Consider the following 21635-nt stretch of genomic DNA (forward strand, 5'->3'; position numbering starts at 1 on the left):
TGGAGCATAGGTTAGTGATTTACATTAATAAGAGTACTATGAATATTAAACTGGTGATTGCTATTCTAGTATTTTTCCATTGGCTTTAATATCAACAGTTATGCAGAAAGTATAATAAAAAATACAGTACACTTAAAACAATTATTACAGTAAAGGACAATTGCTATCAGTGTCCTTCAAAATACTCCCCCTCACTTCAAAGACACTTATCCTATTGTTTTTTTTAATTTAAAGAAAAAAGAAAGAAAAAATAACAATACAAAATAGAAAAAAGGTACAGGTAATACATAGTTTCAAAGAAAAATATTAACACTAAGATATTACTAGTTCATGAGTTACATATTGTCCTCTTAGAAATAATTGTTCAAATTACCAAATCAAAGCATCAAAGGTGGACAGATTCTCAAACATTCACAGTGCAAACCAGTCTGTTCAATGATCTATGAAAACTTAGTAATATCATCATCTATCTTGTACAGTTAAACATATATATAGTTATGTCCTTTAGAGCACTGTCCCTCCCTTTCACTTTCACAATTTCTGTTTTGGATCTTACTGCTCTTTCAGTTTTTTATTATGTTTATTATGTTACACTAGAGAGACAATGTGATATTTACAAATGTGGGTCTTATTTATTTCCCTTATGAGGATAGTCTCAAGTTGCCTGCGTTTGCCTATAAAGGCCTCAAGATCATCTTTTTTATAGCTGAGTAATGTTCCATGGTAGAACTTATCCTGTTGTTTTTGTCACTTTCCAGTGCACTCTTGGAAGTCTGTTCTCACATCTTTAGCTGCGTGGTTGTTACTGCCTCAATGTCCTGAATCAATTCAAAACGTTTGCTTTTGTGGTCATTTTGACTTTGGGGAAGAGTCAGAAATTGCATGGGAACAGAGGTAGTGAATAAATTGGATGAGACCACACTGTCATGTGTTTTTTAGGAGCTTGTTTTTCCCTCAGATGATTCTGGGCAACATGCACTGCATTTCTGGTGTCACTTTGTAAAGACTCTCACAAAATAGCACTTCCAGAACTGTATCAGAAAGTGACAAGATCCACGTGATAAATATGTCCAAAGCAAGGAAAAGTGTTTTGAGGGGGAACTAATGGCAATGTGTCTTTTATTGTAATACATTTTAAAAACTTAAACATTCACCAAATATTTCCATCACACCTTATATATGTAAATCAGGCAATTTTTGTCTTCCCCATTTTCCAGTGGGCAAAACTGAGACTCCAAAAATTGAAATGACTTTCCTACAGCTATACAGTAAGGGCCTGACTTGCAAATGAGCTCAGTTCAGGGAGAATTGTTGGTAAGTCAGATATACTCATAAGTCAATAAAGTAAGTCTTACAGAGTACATCTGTGAAAGTTTGCAGCTCAAATATTTGTAACTCTTAGATGGGAGTGGAGTTAAGGAAGCAACTGAAGAGCTTGTCTGAGCTCTTTAACATTATAGTGGATTGACTAAGGACCAGCTTGCAACACCCAGCTAAACTGAATCACTGTGGTGCTGAGAGTGGTGGCCCACCTAAGGATTGTTGCTAACAGTGTAAGGAGAACTGGAGAGAAACACGGTATGCTGATGATCCTCCTGGAGAAGTCTGTCATGTTGGTTTTCCTGAAATGAACTTAGCTGTTCTCATAGTCAGAGGAGCTTGGGCCCTTGTCACTAAGGATGGCTGCAGTTCTCAAGGGAGCTCTGGGCCTTACCTTGAGCATCGCTTCCTGGCTCCCTTAGTGCAGAACCCTTAGAACCCGGCACAGATCCTGCGTCCCACTGGTGCAGACTTTGTAGCTTACACCACTGACCTCTGGGCTTTCCAGTGCAGATCCTTGATACAGTTTTGCATGAGACATTTTCATGGGCTCTAGGCCTCCAGTTGGACTTATGGATAACACTGCTGTCAGTTCTAGTCTTTAGCTGGACTTGTATAGGTCATTGCTAATGGGATCTGGGCCCTTGGCTTGATTCTTCATCTTTAGGGTGTACTTGATCTCTAGGGTGTGACAGGGTGTACTCCTCCACATTTAACTTTTTGGGTGACCATTGTAAACTAATCCTATAAATTATGTGTCCTATATTAAATCCATTCCCTTGTAAACCCTGACTACAACATATATCAAAGTGGAAATGGTGCCACCTGTAATCAAAAATCATAGAGCTCTGTGGGGAACGGAGCAACCTGAATTGCAGGACAAAGCCAAATGGGGCCAGATGAGCTCACAGAGGAAGCTGCTTTCAAGCAATATCTCTCTGGAAAGTGGATTAACCGGAAGGAGGAAAGTGGGCATTGCAGGGAGGGAAAAGTGAGCTAGGTGGAAATGAACAGAACAGGGCATGCAGATGGCAAGTGGTGGCCTGTGCCTGGCTCAGAGCAGGGGTTCAGTCTGTGTTAACTGGAGATCAGAAGGAAGGGGCTGTGGGAGTGCAGGAAGGAGAGAAATATGAAGCAGGAACAGTGCATCAGGGCTAATGAAGAAGCAAAGTAACTGTCATCCCAGTGGTGGAGACACAGCAGGTGGCCACTGCATTAGAGGGTAAGGAGTCCCTTGGCAGAGAGAAAAATGTGCTCCTTCCAGTGCCACAGAGGGGACTGAGTTACTTGGGATCACTATAATTATTGTCATTTTCATCCTGAGTCAACCCCAGTGATAATCACTGCCTACATTTTGACAGGCAAGTTATTTGTGGTGGAACTTCAGAGAAGTCTATTTTACTGCCACCCACAAAGCCACACTGTCCAGCCATTTACTTGAAGATACTTACAGCTATTGAGCATAAAAACACATGTTGATTTGGGGAGAACAGCCATGGAATAGAGGTCAAGAGACTTGGATTCAACCCCAGCAATACCAGAGAGACTGTGTGGGCCTTGGGCAAGTCACCCCATGGTCATGCCTGTTTGTGTTGGTTTCCCCAACTGTCAGGTAGAGATAGGAACACCCTGCATCACTTCAGTAACTCTGAGGCTCCCAAGACAGAAGATGCATGGCACTCAAAGTATGGGCGATTCCTACCTTGGGATAGCAGTAACAGGAAAACTCATTCACGGTGTCTGAAATCTTGCATTTGTCTTGCTTGCACTGACTTTTTATAAAATTACTAAATTGAACCAACTGCTTCTTTCATCATTGATCATAGTATCTTCTATCTTAGTGGTCAGAATAGAGGGTACACACTGAGTGTACACTGTGCTTAAGAGTGTTTGATATGAGCAGATAAAATCTATGTATGCTTGTTCTTCACTCCCTTCCCCTATGTGCAGGCCAGATTCCTAGGCAATGCAACTTGGAGCACTGTTTTTTGCACCAAAATTTCCATTAATAACCTAACACTTGAGTTCCCCCTTTTCCGTTGAGGCCTGACCTCCTTCGGGAGCACCTGCAGGAGTCTAGGATCTTGCACTGCAGACCGAGAGCCTTACTTGGCTTGTTCCAGAGCTCTGGGAAGCAGCCTGCTCAGATGCATGATGGCCTCAGAGTGGGAAATACCTTCTCCAGAGGGGCTGGCCAAGTCATCCCGGTTGGTTTTACTGCTGCCATATCCAAGAATCAGGTGCCTGGAAAAATATGCTGACTGGATCAGACTGGGAAAGCTGCGATGCCATCTGGGGCCAGGAAAAGATTTCTGTCCAAATGCCAGGTGCAAGAGCTGAGGCCGGCTGGTGCAGAGTCTGAAATCAGCAGGGGGTCACAGAAAGCAAGGAGATCTGCCCAGAGGACATCCCGGGAGGCTTTAGGACTTGAAGAGAAAGGCGAGATTCTGGGGCTGCAGTATTCTGCACTAGACATTTTAGAAAATGTTTTATTTTGGAAAATTTGCAATATACTGCACACCATAGAGACACAGGAGAGTAAATTCTCATGAGCTTTCTGCTCATCTTCAATAGTTACCAACTCAAAGTCAGCCTAACTTCCTCACATCTGCACCTACTCCTATTCCTGAATCTCTAGCTCTGCAGGGCTTCAGGGAAGCTAAGTCCCACATGTTGCATACCTGTGTCTAGAAGTACTTCACTATCTCACTCTATAAATAAGAACTCAGTACACCATGACTATGGTATCATCATCATTTAAAAAATTTGCAATCATTCTACCATATAAAAAGTAGAGTAGTCAAATCTCTAATTGTCCTCTAATTCTACTTGATCTATTCAACAATCTGAGATTAAAATTAAAAATAGTAATAGAAAGAAGGGAAAGAAAGGAGAGAGAGAGAGAAAGAGAGAGAGAGAGAGAGAGAAAGAGAGAGAGAGAGAGAGAGAGAGAGAGAGAGAGAGAGAGAGAGAGAATGAATAAGGGCAAGAGGGGAGTTTATGGAATGTCTGTGATATACCAGGCTCTTCATGGGTCAAGGCTTTCTGACCTCATCTGAGGAGATGAGAAGACAGAGAAGTTGTATCACTTTCCCAAGGCCAGTCTACTCATAAGTCCTGAAGATGTAATAGTTCCAATTCAGATCAGTATTGTTCCAAGACTGTCTCTTTTTCCATACTTCATTGCATCATAAATAATTTAACTATTTATTAAAGACTCTTGGAAAGAACTCTCTTTCCCCCAAAATAAGACTCAGCTGTAAAACAATCAGCCTTGAAAACTGCATGTCAAAAATCCCTACCCAAGTCAGCCTATCCTCGCCTAACCTGTTGTCGTCGTCCTCTCGTTCCATGGCTACTTGGTAGACAGGTAAGCCAAGCACAGGTGAATTGGGGATGGCATTTTTGATCTCTTGTTCTCTAGTTTCCAGCTAGGTATTATTTCCAGGCAAATACAGAAAAAGACGAGGAGGAGGAGTATAATCCTATGATTACCAAAAGTAGTAATGTAAACATGTTTTGGATCCAGGTATTTCTGGATTTGAATCTCAGTTCTATAGCTGAGTGAAGGAGGCTTCTTTACTTCCCTGAATCCTGTTTTCCTCATCAGTGAAACAGGAAGTGTTTCAAAGAAACAATTCAAGCAGTAGTGATCATTTATTACTTTTTTTATCTAAAGCATAGGGATGGGGGAAAGAAAGCAAGAGGTGATAGATACTTAACCATTTTGGGGGAAGCACAGTCAGGGTAGGAACAATTCCCAAGGATCAGAGAGAGCAGCTGGGGCAAGGTGTAGAGGTGAAGGAGAAGGGGAGCGGGGACCCAGGAAGGCTTGGCCAGTGCCTCCCCTTTCTAGTCACAAGGGCACAGGTGGGACTTGAGCACTGCCTTGTGGGGTCTGGAGATCAGCCTGAGAAGAGGCCGCTGAGGGCAGAGCTACCCAAGTGGGAAACAAGAGGCGATAGGTAGAACTTTAAAAACCTAGAAGATAACTGAGGGGTATTCTTGTTTTCTTTTATCAAGTTTTCCTCTATATATTTACCATGCTATGCGAGAATATAATAGTAAAATGGTTACTGTAGTGAAATTGTAGTATAATTCTCACATTCATCATCCCTCAGAGTTACCATACTTTTTTCCAGGGCAGTTAACATATTCTTATGTAGCAGAAATCTCTAATGCAGTACAGTTTTATTACAGCAAGTAATACATTACAGTTCTAGACTTGTTTACTCATCTGATTCTTTATACCCTCTGGTCTTCCTCTAACTCCCTCATCTCCTTTTCCTGGTCTCAGCCCTATAATAACCTCTGCTTTAGTCTCTACCCAGAGATATTCTTCACCAGGAAAAAATATTTGCTCAGAACTTCTTCAGGAGCATGAATCTGACTGTGGTATGTGAGACAGACTGGATAAGAAGGAGTTTGGGACAGCTAAACCAATATATGCAATAGATGTTAAAAATTCTAAAGAAAGTCTCAGAGTCCGGGGAGGATAGATAGTTTATGGATTTGTGCTCAGTCTCTCATTCCTAAAGATTTTTACAGTCAATTTATAACCCTGAAATTCTAATGTGCTGGTATTAAAGCCTTCTGGTCTCCAGAGGACAGTTATTTTCCCAATATCCAAAACCACCTTGACCAACCATGGCCCCTTTGCATAAAGAACCCATTGGTCAAAGCCAAAATACTGTCCACAAGCAACTGCAGACACAAGCAGTGATGGATGAAGAAGATGTTGCCAAAAGGATATGCCAGAAAAAATATGCAAAGGAGGCACTGTGTTATTACAATAAAGTAAACTCAGAGACCTAAGGAGCTCTGTGAGCTCAGAATGTAGGCTGCTTTGGCTACTTGTTCAAATAGGCATATATTTGAAAGTGCTAAAAATATCATTTTGGAGCAGCAGCTATAGTGATAATGAAATTTCAGTTGATAATGATGTTAAGATTTTCATATCTATTAAAAATAATCTCCTGGTGTCTTAAGAAGATTTGCTTTTGATCCAAACTCTGGTTCAGCCATTGATTTCCAAAGAGTTACATCACTAAAATCATTAGGATGAAACGAAACACTGGGGGATCTTGCCCATGCTTGAATTATAAATATATGCAAATACAGATGGGGAGGGGAAAGTAGGGGGTATCATAGAATCACGGAAAAGTCCAAATACTGTGCAGAATGAGATTGCATTAATATGTTTACTCTTTTAACAAAGCTCACTTCCAGAAAACTCTTCCATCTCTCTTGCGTTGTGTTGCACTGCTGTAATTTAAGTCAGTACATTTAAGCACATTTAATAAGCTTAGTATAAGCACTTTCCAAACATTTAGTCAGAGTACCAGGAGGGAGCCGTGATATATATGGTCAGTTTATTGATACAAGAGGAATCATTCCTCACATTAAAGGACAGCCTGAGGTTATTGATAGCTTTTGGATTAATTATATATCCTTTATCTGATGTCAGAGAGACAGATGAGCATAGCTAGTTGTACCCATTCTCCTTCTTCTCTCCTTCCATCGACACCTATCAGCTGCATAGGTAATGTAAGGTCATGTTCCAAACCAGATGATTTCTAATCCATCTTTCATTCACCTGTGGAGAGATATAGTCTCTATCAAATCATTTTTTTGCAATAATAGCCTTTTTGAAGGGGCACCAGAGATTTCACTTCCTTGAGCAACATTGAGGAAAGAGAATGGTAGACAATTCTAATTCTTATGGTATTCTTGGGTTATATGAATAAATCCTTCTACTAAATATGTAGAAGAAAATTAGGCTACAATTTTAAAGCATGTTCTTAGAAGTCAGACTTGCTGACAAGGTAGTAACAAACACAAGGGAAAAAAATTTAAGAAGAGTGAGAAACAGATAAGCAGGGCTCCAAAGCTGCCTTGAGATTTCTTGATCCCAGCAAGCTGGGCAGTGGTTTTGGAAATGTGAGGGGTAAAGGAGACAAGTCAGGGACTTCAGTTTGCTCAAGGTGTGAATTTCAATGGGAAACCACCCTTCCATCAGGCTGGGACCCAGTGTGCTGAATCACCAGGGTAAGAGAAAGGAGATGCACAGCCAGCCCCAAGTCCAACTCCAGGAGGAAACTCATTGATGTTAAAGGAACAAAGGGAAGAGAGACAAGCACTGTGCAGAGACTGTGGGCATAGACGGCCCTGTCAGGGATTTACAGAGGTGAAGGGTATGATCTGCATTTTCCAGGGAGCTTGAAATGAAGAACTTGCTAGAAACCAGCCCAGAATGGTGGTGCTTCCTTCAGCATAGAGAGAAACAAACAACAACACTGTGGATGAAGATGCCTTTTGTCCGAGGCCTCGAAGAATCCCCCATAAATGTCTTTTGCAAGGAGAGTAAATAGTGCCCAGTAAAACACACAAAAGGAAACACGGCAATAGTAGTGAGAACTAGTAGAAATGAAAACAGAAACCGAACCATAAAAATGTTAGATATGGGAATTATCAGACACAAAGTACAAAAGGGCCATGCCTTATTTCTGAATTAAAAGTGTAAAAGCGTGAAATTGTAAGACATAAATAAATTTTAAGAGTAAGCTAGTGGATTGAAAAGAAAAGCCAATAAAAATATTAATAGGATAACTAGAGTCTATGTGACAATCTATGATACATTTCAAAATAACAATAAAGGAGAATTTGAAGTTTCCCAACATACAGAAAAATAATTAACATTGGAGGAACATATTATATAATATATATATATATATATAGCATGTTATATAATATATATAACATATTATATACATTTATCAGTACTATGCTATACCCAATAAGTATGAATATGTAAAAATATATAAAAGTTGTTTTTTCTTTAAGCAAAAAACATTTCTAGAACTGAAAAACATTAGGTGGAAATGAAATTCAATGCATGGAATTAATAGTATATTCAGAGGGAGAATTTATGAACTGAAAGACACATTAATTATTTAAAATGTAAAACCGTGATGCTAAAAGTTGAAAGACATAGAGAAGCAAATTTGAAAGATACAGTTCTAGAAAAGCAGGGGTGTCATGAGGTTAGACACCTTTGGAGAAAAAAAAAATCCAAGGAAGGACATCAGCCTACATATCCAGAGCACCTCATAAATTTCACAAGATGAATACATGAAGTTAAACAACAGTTGTATTCATTAGAGAGACACTAAGGTGAATTGTGAGGTAGCTACCTATGGGTCCAGTGCACTTACTGAGCTCCTTTATGGTGAAAACTTAAATGTTATGAGTGAGATGATCACTGACATTTCCATTTTTCCGTGACTGACCTATAGACTCAACAAACCATTTTTTGTTTCTATTTTTATAAAATTTGACAAAATATGTATGAATCACTGGGAGTCCAGGGGGAGTCAGATACCCTCCCTGAAGGAGAGGTACAGAGAATGCACCGGAAGTCTCGGGAGGAGAGGGTCATGGTAGATTGCATCAGAGTCAAAGTCAGTCTCAACTTGTGCTGTTTTCTGGTTTCTGAGACATTTCTGACTCTGTGAGCTGAGAGTACTGTGGTTCAAATTCTGCAGCGATGTGAGGAAAAAAAAAATAAGTACAGGTATTGGTCAGAGAGACAGTGTTACAGAGGAAACCCCGGGCACTTTGATCATAGCCAGATTAATGATTTTTCTGGGCTGGGGAAGTAAGTTGGACATCGCTCACCTTGTAGAGACAGGATGGACATTAAACAGGTAAGAAGGAACAATCACAAAGGGCTCAGTAATTTGATTATGGCGATATATGAGTTGTATAATCTATCGGGTCACAAAGAGAGGACTTCATCCTAAGAACAATGGATGAGACTGTTCCTCACAGTGCTGAGAGTGCTAAGATTTTGGAGAAATGCAAGGTTATTTGGGAGCCACAATGTGTTCAGTTATTTATAAAATTATTGTGCCCAGTCCCTAAGCTTTTTTGCAGTGGCTTTGAAGATGTAATTCATTTGTCCAAGCAAAAATATTTAATTCTGGTTTTGCTGCAGTCTATAAAATATTTACATTGTTATTCTACACATGCACAATGCTTACTTCCAGTGGCAGTTCTTTCTGATGCACTTTAGATAAGATTTGGACTCCTGACAGGTTATCCAAGCCAAATGTGAGGGTGAAGAATCAGAGACTCGCCATAGGTCACAAAGCCCCCAAGATGTCAAACCATCCCTTCTGTTCCAGGCAAGGTAGAATTCAAGCCAACTCAAATAGAAATGCATGGCTTTCAAGACTGAGAAAAGTATAAAACGCCACACAGAGATGTGCTGCCCTGTGTTGCATAAGGATGCCATCAGGAATCTGCCTCCTTTCATCATCTGTATCACTGACACCTGGCTGCAGCACGTCCCTTACTTTTTCTGAGGCCAAAAGCAGTTGGTGTCATCTTGCTAATGTTTGCTGGTGCACTCATGGATTACCCACCACACGGGGCTCTCACAGTCCCTTCCCTGGTCCTCCATTCCCTGCCTGCCTGCCTGCCTGCTTTTGTCATTTCATGGTTCACCAGCAGCTCTACTGTCCTCTGAGAGATCTTGTGCTCAATTGCTGACATCCTTGTCACTGTTTCCCTCCCTCGTCAATGCACCCTTCCCATCCCCTCTGCAGAGCCTTTGAAAACCTCTAATCTTCAGAGCTGCCGCACCACACCATCCTGTGTGGGGCAGTCTCTCCTTACCCATAAAATGCCCACCGGACAATGTTAGGATGCACTGCCCACCTGCTTCCTCTGCAAACAGTCATTTGAAATCCAGTCAGAATGATAAATTTACTGAGAATATGAATAAAGCTTTCATTTTTTGTCTTTTTCCATAGTAAAAAGATTTGTGTCTTAAAAGCTTTCAAAATTGCAGAGTTGATATGAATAAAAGGAAGAAAAATGCAAGACATTGAGAATGGTTCTCTGTGTGTATGTGTGTATGTGTGTGTCTGAGTGTGTGTGTGTGTGTGAGTGTGTGTGTATGTGTGTGTGGGATAAGAAAAGAGAGAATGAACAAAATTGGTTTGGAAATTCTATGAATTGAATTCTATTTGATTTTTCCATGGTATTGCAATCCTTCACTTGTTCTTAGCCAAAAGACGGAGAAGTGATCTCAGTGCTTGACAGATTGGATAATTATGCATAGTACTTAATACTGGACTAATATATTCAGTGAATAAAATGTATGTCACATAAGCAGGGAGAGAGGGGAAAGCAACGTACTAATGTGTTTCATCCCTGTGAAGTCAAGGCAAAAGCACTATGTGTCTCAATAACCCATTTTTTAAAGCAAATGTGTCATTCATTAAAACATTCTGCGGCCACTCTGAAAACTATTATAGTTTCTATTACTGCTATGTATGACCTGCCAGCATCATTTACCTGTTAAACAGATCAAGCTCCTGGAAGCCTAACACTTTAATACAGTTTAGAAAATCTCACACAGTACAGTCACCTTAGTCATGACTAATGTGTTATATACAGGAGAGCGATGGTTTTGGATATCATCTTGGGTGCAGAGAAGGCTATTAGATTGGTGTTGCTTAAAGGTCAGTGTTTTTACTAATGTTCTCCTGTCAGGGACGCATGTCTGTGCTGTGCATGAATGGTAACTGTATGCATGCAAGTATATAGGTACATCTGGTAGGGCTGTATTTACTTCTATTTTAGGAAGAATTTATACAGTTTAGAAAATATACATAACTCAAAAATATAAAATAAAATTTGGGAGAAAGGGAAAGCAGGTCCCCCTCCTCCCATAGGGACTGAGGAGAAAGGTATATTAAGGAGTCCTACTGAGTCTCAGAAGGGAGCTTCAGATCTGGCTCTCAATATTGCATAAAGACAGGAAGACAAATGCAGCCAACTTCAAGAATCATAGTAACTACAAGACAAAAGCAATCCAACCTTTAAGGGAACCATGGCTTTTTCTAACATGGTGAAAAATATTTCTTTCAGGGATTTTCCTAAGAAAAGATACTGCATAAGAGCATGGGTGACAAAGTCCAGACAATTGTCACCATCGTGGATGAATAGGGCTGTTTTTCTGTGATGTTCTTTCATTGCAAACTAATGACAAAAACCCTTGTGTGAGCTCATGAGTAGCCTGGAGTGACCCAAGGGCATCTCAGAGGCAACGTTGTTTCAGCCACCTTCCTGTGATGGCAGAGATGGTCCACAGCTGTCCTGTCTGGCGTGGTGTTTTCACCCTTGTTGGGGGGCCATTGAACTGAGGAACTGGCATTCAACTGCTCTTTCTGTTCACTGACATTTAAGTGGCCATATTGGTTTGGGTTACAGTGCTGAACAGTGAAGCTCTAGAAAAACTCCTTAATTACATCTTTCCAACAATATTCTATAAGAGCATTTCTTGTGACTGAGACTTGACAAGTTACAGGTGTACAAGAATACTTAAAGCAGGGGCAAATTCTGTCACTGAGAACATTCCTGGACCTGCTGTAATATGGACAAAGTCAGGCAATAGAGGCTTCAAATTTCAATACCATTACATATATTTACTCGTTTTATAGAGAGTTTTGATATGTAAATCTTTCCAGTGCATTATTTTTGGCTGGAACTCGTATCAATATGTTCTTTGCTTGGCTATTGACTTGCTTATTTATAAAGACATTTATTTTATCTCAAGGTATTGGAGGCTACGAATCAAAAGGCATGGCTCTTGCATGTGGAGAAGACCTTCATATAACATGGCCCAGGGCAAGAAAGAAACCCAGAGAAAGGGAAAAATTGGCCAAGTTCAACTTTGTTTGTTTTTGTAACAGTGTTGGGTGCAAAGCCAGACCCTCACAGATACAAAGCACTCGCTCCACCACTAAGCTACATCCCCAGTCCTGAATTCATTTATTTAGCAGGAATCTATAGTGGTGATAATTGCCCCCCTCACTAAAGGACAACGTTAGCCCATTCATCATGGCCTAATTACCTCTTAACACTGTCACAATGGAAGTGAAGGTTTGAGGGGACATCCTAAATGACGTGATAATTGTGCTCTCGTGCCCTATGTATTTTATACTGTACAGACCTGCACATCACTTTGGTATCTTTTTTCATTTACCAATGCTGTCAATTTTCTTTTTCGTTCAACACTAGATATACTTCTTTTTTTAAAAAAATAAAAATGTGACACCAACACAAAAGTTAATATTTCTTCAATTTTCCAGATTTTTATTTCGATGATTCCTTTGATGATTTCTTGGTATTCTATTTGTGCCTTTAACTCTTTTCACTTTTCCTATGTCTGGTGGGGAAGAGGCCTTTTCTCAAACTAACACACTTGGGTTATTGCTATGAGAGGTGATCTACATTAGGAAGAGAGAAGCTGGGTTTTCTTTGGAAGACCCTTGCAGAGGCCCCACTGTGCTCCACTATACATAAACATATTTTCTCCAGGCTCAGCACAAGGGATGGACCCTGTCTCCAGTCTGCCTCAGGAAGGGGAGAATAGAACTGGGATTCTGAGAGCAGCCCAGAGGACCGGACAGAATGCCAAGGGGAGGCCAAGAGAGAAAGGCGTTGGGCTTCCATCCCAGTGGACTCTGGGTACAGTGCAAGGTCATCTACTGGGTGGTCCTATTGAGAAATAGATTGTTCCAGCCGTTGGGCTGACTGATTTGTAATGGACAATGGATAAGATTGGGTCCTTGTGGTAACCTGCCACATATATTCTAGATGATGGGGGTGAAAACAAGGTTCCACATTCTTTCCTAACCCACCTTCTTTTCATGGTGTCTTTCACATGCACTTTGGTAATAGTAATATCTTCTACGTTAGGGAGAAAGTAGAAACCTTCAGATAGGTTCTCCCTCTGTTTCCTGAATTCACTCTCCATTGAAAATACAGTAATACATTTTTACTGTTCTCATTTCTTTCCTTCAACAACTGTAAAAATGGCCACTTATTTTTCTTTAAGATTATTTTAGTTGTATGCTGAATCTTGTTGTTCCTAGGTATCTTGATCTGGTAATTATCTTATTTCTCTCCTACGTCCTTCATTTTGCTCTGTGTCAAATTTTGTAGTGTTTAAGCATGTCCAAATTTTGTATTAAAAGTTACTCAATCACATGGATCCTTTTAGCAATGACATCTAGCTTTCTCTCACTCTCTGATTCTAAGATTTTCAAAGAATGCCAGCTTGCCCTGACCTAATGTGCTCCTTGCATGAATTCTTTCACTGCTGTCATCTGGTATTTGTCCCCTATAATATCCTAAAATGCTTGTTTCAATGCACAACCACCAATGACCAGTTGAGAGCTACATTATGTTATATTTCTTACTGTAACTGGTTTCTAGAAGTGCTTATTTCACTTTGTGTGTTTCCCACTAGAATGCTCATGCTGGAGATTTGGATACTTTCCTTCAGGTTCTTCATTACTTGCTATTCTAGAAATTTGTTGATTACTTCCTTAGCGTACAGTCCCTCTTATCCTTTTCAACCGTGCTCTGAAATTTCCAACCTCAGAGTTTGGCTGAGAGGAATCCTAGCCTGTCTCCAGAAATGAGTCTTGATTTCCTCCCTCTAATCAGCACTCCCATCTTCCTGGTTACAGTGTTGGCTCAGGATTAGGGTTCACTGAGACCCAGTTCCAAAACCATAGTTGAACCTTGAGAGAAGCGGACATATTTTCTACCCCACCAGGCGCATAGCTTCAGGAGTGGCTGGTAGATGTCTTGGAAGCACAAAAAAGAAGTCAGCCTGAGAGCAAGCATTGAGGATTGGAAGAAAGGTGATATGCAGAAGTGGGAAAAATTGTGCTGGTCATAAATACAGTGGATGCTTTTGTTTGTAAACAATTTGGTTTGCAAAGAGAAGCATCCGGCAAAATTTTGGTTTTGTTTACAAATGCTGCATTGGGTGGAAAACATGACTATGGTTATTTTTTCCACACAAACCCAGATGTGGACATCTTTTCTAAAATCGTAGAACAAGAGAAGTTCATGAACCGAGGCTCTGCTGTACTGAGAATTGGGTAAAAACTTTTTTGAGGCTTCATACATGTTTCAGCTTTTTTCAGCCAGTTAATCTTTTGTTTTCTTCTGTTTAAGTCATTCTGGGTTACAATTTTCATCAGAAAGAGTTCTAAATGACACAAGCTCCTCTATCTAAATCATTCAAATATTATCCACAATATTTAGTAAGATTGCTTAAATTTTTTAACAAGAAGTTCTTCCATGAGATCTAAGTGCAAGCACAACTCAAATTTGACATGAGGAAAGTTACTAACAGAAGTTCTGTCCATAATAAGAAAACACCATAACTAAGTGATTCAGAAGCTCAATGGCATCACCAGATTTCAGGATTTTTTTCTTGTATCTGCCATGAGTCATCATTGTTGGCTTAATCATTCATGCTGCTAACAGGAGCGATATAGCAATGACTCCTCCAGATGTGACATCTAGGGAAGAAAGCAGTTTTCCTATGCCTTTCTTTTATCACCTAGGAAGTTTGTCCTTGAAGACATCCAAGCTTGAATCTCCTTGGCCATAGTGGGATCACAAGTCAACTCCCGAACGAGAACTCCAAGCAGCTCAATATTTTTCTTTAATAAATTTCTAAATGCTGTAACTTTCTGAAATTTGAGACTTCCCAAACCGTCCTAAAGTAATGGTTCTTGACATTTTGGGTCTTTATTTTTTTCTTTTTGGAAGTTGATATTTCGTTGATCATTAACTATGCATTTTTCACAGATCAGAGTATTTCTTCAGCCCTTCATATTAATATATTCTTCCTTTCAAGAACAACTCAAATAAGTGTCTTTTAGAGTTTGTTTCTTCACAGTTTAAGCTCTTGAAAATTATTGGTATCTAAATTTTCACCACCTCAACATAATTTGGTACTATTTCACAAAATATTTTAAGTATATTTTGTTTAGATGTGGTTTATATGCTGTCAAATGTACCCCTATTTCAGGAATTTTGACTAAATTAGATACTCAGGTAATCACCACCACAATCAACCTGTAGAATTCCCAAGTTTCTCTCATGCTCTTCTGTTAATTTCTTCATCCCTATTATCAGAACTGAAGTGGGTTTGTGAACAATATAAGAAGCCAAGCAGCCAAACTGATTAATTTGGAATTTTATTAGCTGAGCTCAGGACTACTCCTATAGATCCCTGTTTCAGACTGAGTGGCCCTGAACTGGAAAGTTACAGAGCTTTTAAAACAGAAAACCACAAAACGATATCCTGTTGGAAACAGTTTAGCTAGAATCTTAGTTTTAGTTGACCCCTGTTGGGAGCCGCAGCCCCGAGCCCGGTCGCCTCACTTGGCGGACGTGAGGCCTGTAGTAAAGAGTGAGGCCTGAGGTAGATTACCCCTCCCATCGAATATGTTAGTTTCCTGCTTACCGCGTAAACAACCCGCTCAACAATATAGTCTGCCTGGCAACTGATGATGTTAGCCAATCAGCTTGCCTTGCTTACTTTAACATGATTGGACACTGTACCCGTATATATACCGGTGCCACCCCTGGGCGGAAGTAGAAGCCAGATAGAAGCCCGGAAGTAGAAGCCCAAAAGGAGCCGCGGAGAGCGGACCGGTAGAGGCTTTGGGGCAGACTGAAGCACAAAAGGAGCCGCGGGGAGCGGACCAGAGGAGGCTTCGGCTGGGAGCGATCCCAGGGCAGGCTGTACGGAGAAGGAAAATAAAAAGAAAAGGTTGTCCACTACCAGACTTTGTCGTGTGTCCTTCCTGCCGGCCGGGAGCGGACATCGACAGACCCCTATCTCCTGCTTCTTTGTTTGAGCAGGTTAATTTTTCTCCTGTGGGTGCCCCTCATTCTGCTTTTCTCCCTGAGTAATTTTTCACTCTTCTGGGTCAAATCCAGGGCACAAGATGGCGTTAGTTATGCCAAGCTACAACATGAACCTGTCATCTATGTTTGCTTATTCTGGAGTTTATGTAAATAGAATTATATAATATATGTTACTTTGCAATTATCTATGTGGATATTTTATCCATTTTTAACTGTGGTATTCTGTTAGTATTCTCATTGAGTTGCAAGGGTCATTCTATCTCTGAATGAATCAATGCCAGATATACATATTGTGAATATTTTTTCCCAGTCTGTCACTTGTTTTTTTGTTTTATTAACAATGTCACTTGAAGTGCAGAAGTTTTAAACTTGTATGAAGTTCATTGCCTCAAATTTTTCTTTTGTGGTTTGTGTGTTTGTATTCCAAATTGTAAATATTTTTTCATATGTTTTCTTCTAGAAGTCATACAGGTTTTAGCTTTTACAGTTAGCATAACAATCCATTTTGAAATCTTAAGGCATGAGATGTAAGGTAAATGTGAAAGCTTATGCATATTCAGTTGTTTTAAAAGTTGATCTTTTCTCCATGGAATTACATTGACGCCTTTGTTGACAATCAATTTACCATGCATATGTGTGTGTGAATTTCTGGACTCTATTCTGTTTTATGGATTTACATTTCTTTCCTTATATCAATACTGCACTGTCTTGATTATTGTGACTTTAAAATTCAATAGTATAAATGTTTTTAAATACATCTTTTATCTATTTTAGGAATTTTGTAAACAAGGCTGCTGATATTTTGATTGAGGTTATGTTGACTGTTAGATCAATTTGGGGAGAATCAACATCATAACAATACTGAGCCTTGTAGTCAATAATCATGGTATATATTTCCATTTATTGAGGTCTTCTTTCATTTCTCTTAGCAGTGTTTTACCGTTTAGGTCTCACACACACACACACACACACACACACACACACACACACACGATATATTATGTTACACTAAATATTTAAAAGTTTTTGATGTTATTGAAAATGACAGATAAAACTAATTTGTATATATTCATCCTGTCTTTCAGCTTTGTTTTGTTCACTTCATATTTATAGTTGCCTTTTTTGTAAATTCCTTAGGGTTTACCCTGTACACAGTCACACTGACTATGAATGTATTACAAACAGCTTTACTTCTTTCTTTTCAAATGTGTATCCCTTTTATTTCTTTTTATTGTTGTACTAAACTGGGCGGAGCCTCTGAGGCACTGCTGAATAAAAGCAACCAGACTACATATACTTGCCTTTTTTTGTAATCCTAGAAGAAAACATTCAGGCTGGTACTCTGCTGCTGTGACGCTTAACTGTAGGCTGTTTCTGTACCTGTTCAGGTTGTGAAAGCTCTTTATGTGTAGTGTGCTGCAAGTTTTGCTTTGTTTGAATAATGAATACATGCTGAATTTGTCAAATAGCCTTCCTGAATCTATTGAGAAGGTCTTATGAGACTCTCAGTTGAATTAATTGCAAAGGTTAATTTCTGAATATTAAAGAACGTGGCTTCATAGAGTCTTACCCTACATGTGTGCAGGTTGGTATTCAGCAATAGACTCAGAGGAGGAAATTTGTAGGCATCGGATGCTTTTTCTCTGTTAGGTCTTTTCTCTGCAGACCTTGCTCAGTTATCTTGGCCTCAAGACTCCAGTCCCTGGCTGAGTGTGATCACCAGATCCTGCTTGGGTTCCGTCTCTCTGCATAACTTCAGGAAAGTTCAGCTAGGAAGAAAGCCAGGGTGATCACAGGACTCACCTCATTCATTTCCCATTTCTGAAAGGTTATCATTCTCCCCCACTTATTGCCCAGCACTGCCACATGTGTAATATATGTTTATGATGGCGAAAACAATATGGGTTATTCTGATCCCACTGAAAGCTAAGTTACCTTAACTTACCTGAAAGTTAAGTATTCCTGAAGACAAGGCTAATATATATTCATTTCTGTGATTTCTGAATATTTAGGACTTGTTTTAGTCTCAGTGAGTGCTAATTAATAATCTATCTAAAATAATAATTCTTGATCTTTTTGATTTTTATTTTTTCTTTTTCAAAACTGATATTTTATCAAGTGGTAACTATATGAGGCACAGATCAGAACTTGATTTGTGTTACATCCTTACCTCAGCCTGTGGTATAGCCAGTACATTTTACATAGGTAAAGTTTTATCTCTTCATTGGTGAACATGGTGATGCAAATGTTCATTGATGATGAGACTTAACCAAGATCAGTAATTGAATCAGAGTTCATCTCTAGTCGGAGAATGTGGCTTTCAACATTCCCAGTGCAATATCCATTTGAATTTGTGATAAAATTACTTGTGGATCTTGTTCTCAGAAATAAGATTATAGACATGTATAAACAAAAATGCATGTTTAATGTCAGAAGCCCCTGGAGACCTTCCATTCATCAGCCTAGTCACAATGACAGCAAGGGGACCCTAACTGGAGCAACCAATCATGCCATGCACTGTCATATTAAGTCACTGAATTCTGAACTTTCCTTCTTAATTCCTAGTGATTTCATGTTACTTTTAATGATCACAGTTAACCTTGCAAGACTATCACTGTTCTCCTGTGGCGTATTACAGATGTGAGGCAGCATGTGTGTATCCTGCCTGGTGACACCATGTCCAGGACGTAACACTTAAGAAACCCATCCTAAGAACAGTGGCATATTTAGAATTAGCTATATGTTCACATAAAAGGTCATCTGGACTAATGTCATCATGGCTTGTATTTAAATTACCTCAAATGTCCAGTACTTAGTTGCTTAAAAATCAGTTCCTATTGTAGTAAGACTTTACAAGAGAAAATATTTAATACAGGACACATGATTTATAACAGTCACTCAAAGAATCAAATTCAAAAGACTGCAGAAGATCTTTTCACACACTAGAGACCCAAAGAATCCATCTAAAGGCCTGGGTTCCTCTCTTTTTCTATAGGGTAACTGTCCTTTCTCAAGGTCAGTTCTTTCTGTTGGGTCTTAGATCCCACTCTTTCTTTTCTTTTCTTTTTCCTTTTTTTCATTTTTACCGGTACCAGGGATCGAACTCACGACTGCCTGCTTGCAAGGCAGGCGCTTATGCCGTTGAGCTAAATCTTCAGCCCCCCCCCCTTTTTTTCTTCTTCAAGAATACTGCTTTCATTTTTTCTCTTTTTACTACAGCAAGCCTGTTGCGGGAAGTGGGTTACTGGGAATGTGGCATCCAAGGGTCTGTTCCCCTCCCTTTGTCTCTCTCTGCTTCCTACGTGCCATAGTAGAAGCTGTTTCTCCTCCACCAGTCCCCTCTGCCCTGCAGCCTTGCCTAGGAGACAGCTAACTATGGACTGAAACCTCTACACACTGTGAGCCAACTTGTGGGTGTTAGGTATTTTGTCCCAGCAATGAGAAAAATAACTAAAACAACTTTTTTTTTCTAAATCTGAGCACCTCAGTTTTAAATTTCTCATTCTGTGCATTCCTGTGCGCAGTGCTCACCTCAGCTGACTTCTGCATTTTGCACTCTAACCCCTGTATTCTGACTTTTTCTTTTTTTGCCTTGTCAACTGCTCCTGCTTAGTTTCTTTGCTGACTCTTCTGTCTCCAACTGGCCTCCGAACTTGAAGCACGACCTTTGAATATTTCTTTTTTTCTTTCTACCTTCACATTCAAGTGCTTCCGTACAGTCCTCTGGTCCTATCATCTACTGTCATAGTCACCTTCTCTTACTCTTCTTGTCACTGAAACACAATATGTGTCACCTGCAACTTAAAAGAGAGGTTTATTTTGGTTTGTGGTTTCAGTTCAGAGTTGGTTGGCTCCAAAGCAGAAATAGCATGGCAGGAGGGCCTGGGTGAAGGAAAGCTGATCATCCTGTAGCAATCAGGAAGCAAAGAGAGGAAGGAGGAGCCCTAGTGATCTATCTCCATCCACATCCCATCTCCTTGTAGTATGTCAGCTATAAGCACCCCATGATCCTATTGCCTTCTGCACGCAGGAAAATTTTGAGAGAACACATTAGATCTAACCATCGCATCTGAAGATGGTGCTCACAGTGATTTGGGTAGTGCCTTCAGATACATTTAGTTGTCACAACTGGGCACTGATGCTACTGGTGTTTCCTGAGTAGAGCCAGGAAAGGCACTGAATATTCTAAAATGCACAGAAAGCCCTTTAACCCAAAAGTAACCAGTTCAAATGTCAACAGCATCCAGGATGAGAAGCCTTGATCTATCTAGACCTCTTTTCTGAACCCTAGACTTCCACATCCCAAATCCTTGTTTGGTATTTATCATATACTTCACTTTCATATATCCCAACCCAAAGGTTTGATTCCTTGGCTTCTCTAGAAAATACAACCGGAGACAAAACTTATATACTAATGGTTTTGTGGTGGGCGTGAACTAAAAATGATAGGGCACAAGTTCAAGATGATGACTTATAAACAGGTCACTGCTTCATGAGCAGAGAAACTGCCTGTCACTTGAGCAAATGGTCTGTTCGCCATGAGAATAGTGAAGGTGGGAAGGGATGTTTCTTTACAGCTCCATCCTGGCTTACGCTGTCCACCAGGCAAGCTCCTGTTGGTCTGTCCAGTTACTACAATGCATCCAGATGGCTCTATAGCCTTCGGGAGTTGCCCTGCAGTCTGGAGGAACCCAGATTCCATTTACTGGAGAATGGTTAATCTCAGGAGGCCAAACTCAGCCGCCCATAGAACAGGCTTTTCCAGGAATACCTACAGTACAACAAGAAAAGCGGGGAGATAGAAAGGCTCTGCTACCCTAGTTGTCAGGGAGGCACACAAGGCCCCAGACTTCATGTGGTGCAGTCAGATGGGATAGGAACTGTCCCAAATACTCCTCCAGTCCATGATATCACATCCTAGACACAGCCTGGGAGACAATGAGAAAAATTTTCTCGCTTCACATCACAAATTCTACCTTTTCTATCTGGAGGCAGAACCTTATTTCAAAGTCCTCACCGCAGTCTCACCACTCCAGATGCTCTCTGCTTATGACATCTAATAACTTCAAATTTGTACATTGCCAGAGCAATCTTTCAAAATCCAAATTGTAGTCTATTACTACATGGATGCAAGTCCTTCAGGATCTTCCCACTGTATTCAAAATAAAATGAAATTTTCTCACTGCAGCCTAAAAGGCTATGTCTCATCCGGCCTTTGCTTACCTTTCTGATCCACCTATGACACTCTTCCTCCATGGCATTTTTCTATCCATACTGGCCTTTCTATCGCTCACCTGGCCTTTGTTCTAGGACCTTTGCATTTGTTCTTCAATCCATTGGTTTGATTTTCCTATTCCTGGCTCTTTCTTTTCTTGAGCCACTTTGTTCAATTGATACTTCTGTAGTGAGGCCCTTCCTACCAGCAAATCTGTATTTTTTTTACTGTCTAGCCTATCTTATTTCTCTTTACCTGGTATTATAATACATGGCTTATCTATTTATGTATCTCATCATAATGTGAGCTCCAAAGGGCCCAAGGTCTTGTGAATTTTTGTTATTTC

At 40.0% G+C, this 21635-nt stretch overlaps 1 long non-coding RNA gene across 3 annotated transcripts in view; it reads left to right on the forward strand.

Moving 5' to 3' along the window:
- LOC101788168 (uncharacterized) overlaps positions 1-21635 on the forward strand; it is a 143926-nt gene that overhangs the window by 16435 nt on the left and 105856 nt on the right. The window lies entirely within an intron of this gene.

This window comes from Cavia porcellus, unplaced genomic scaffold (assembly GCF_034190915.1).
Source record: "Cavia porcellus strain 051 isolate PalLab524CR breed Dunkin Hartley unplaced genomic scaffold, mCavPor4.1 scaffold_27, whole genome shotgun sequence".
Lineage (NCBI taxonomy): Eukaryota > Metazoa > Chordata > Mammalia > Rodentia > Caviidae > Cavia > Cavia porcellus.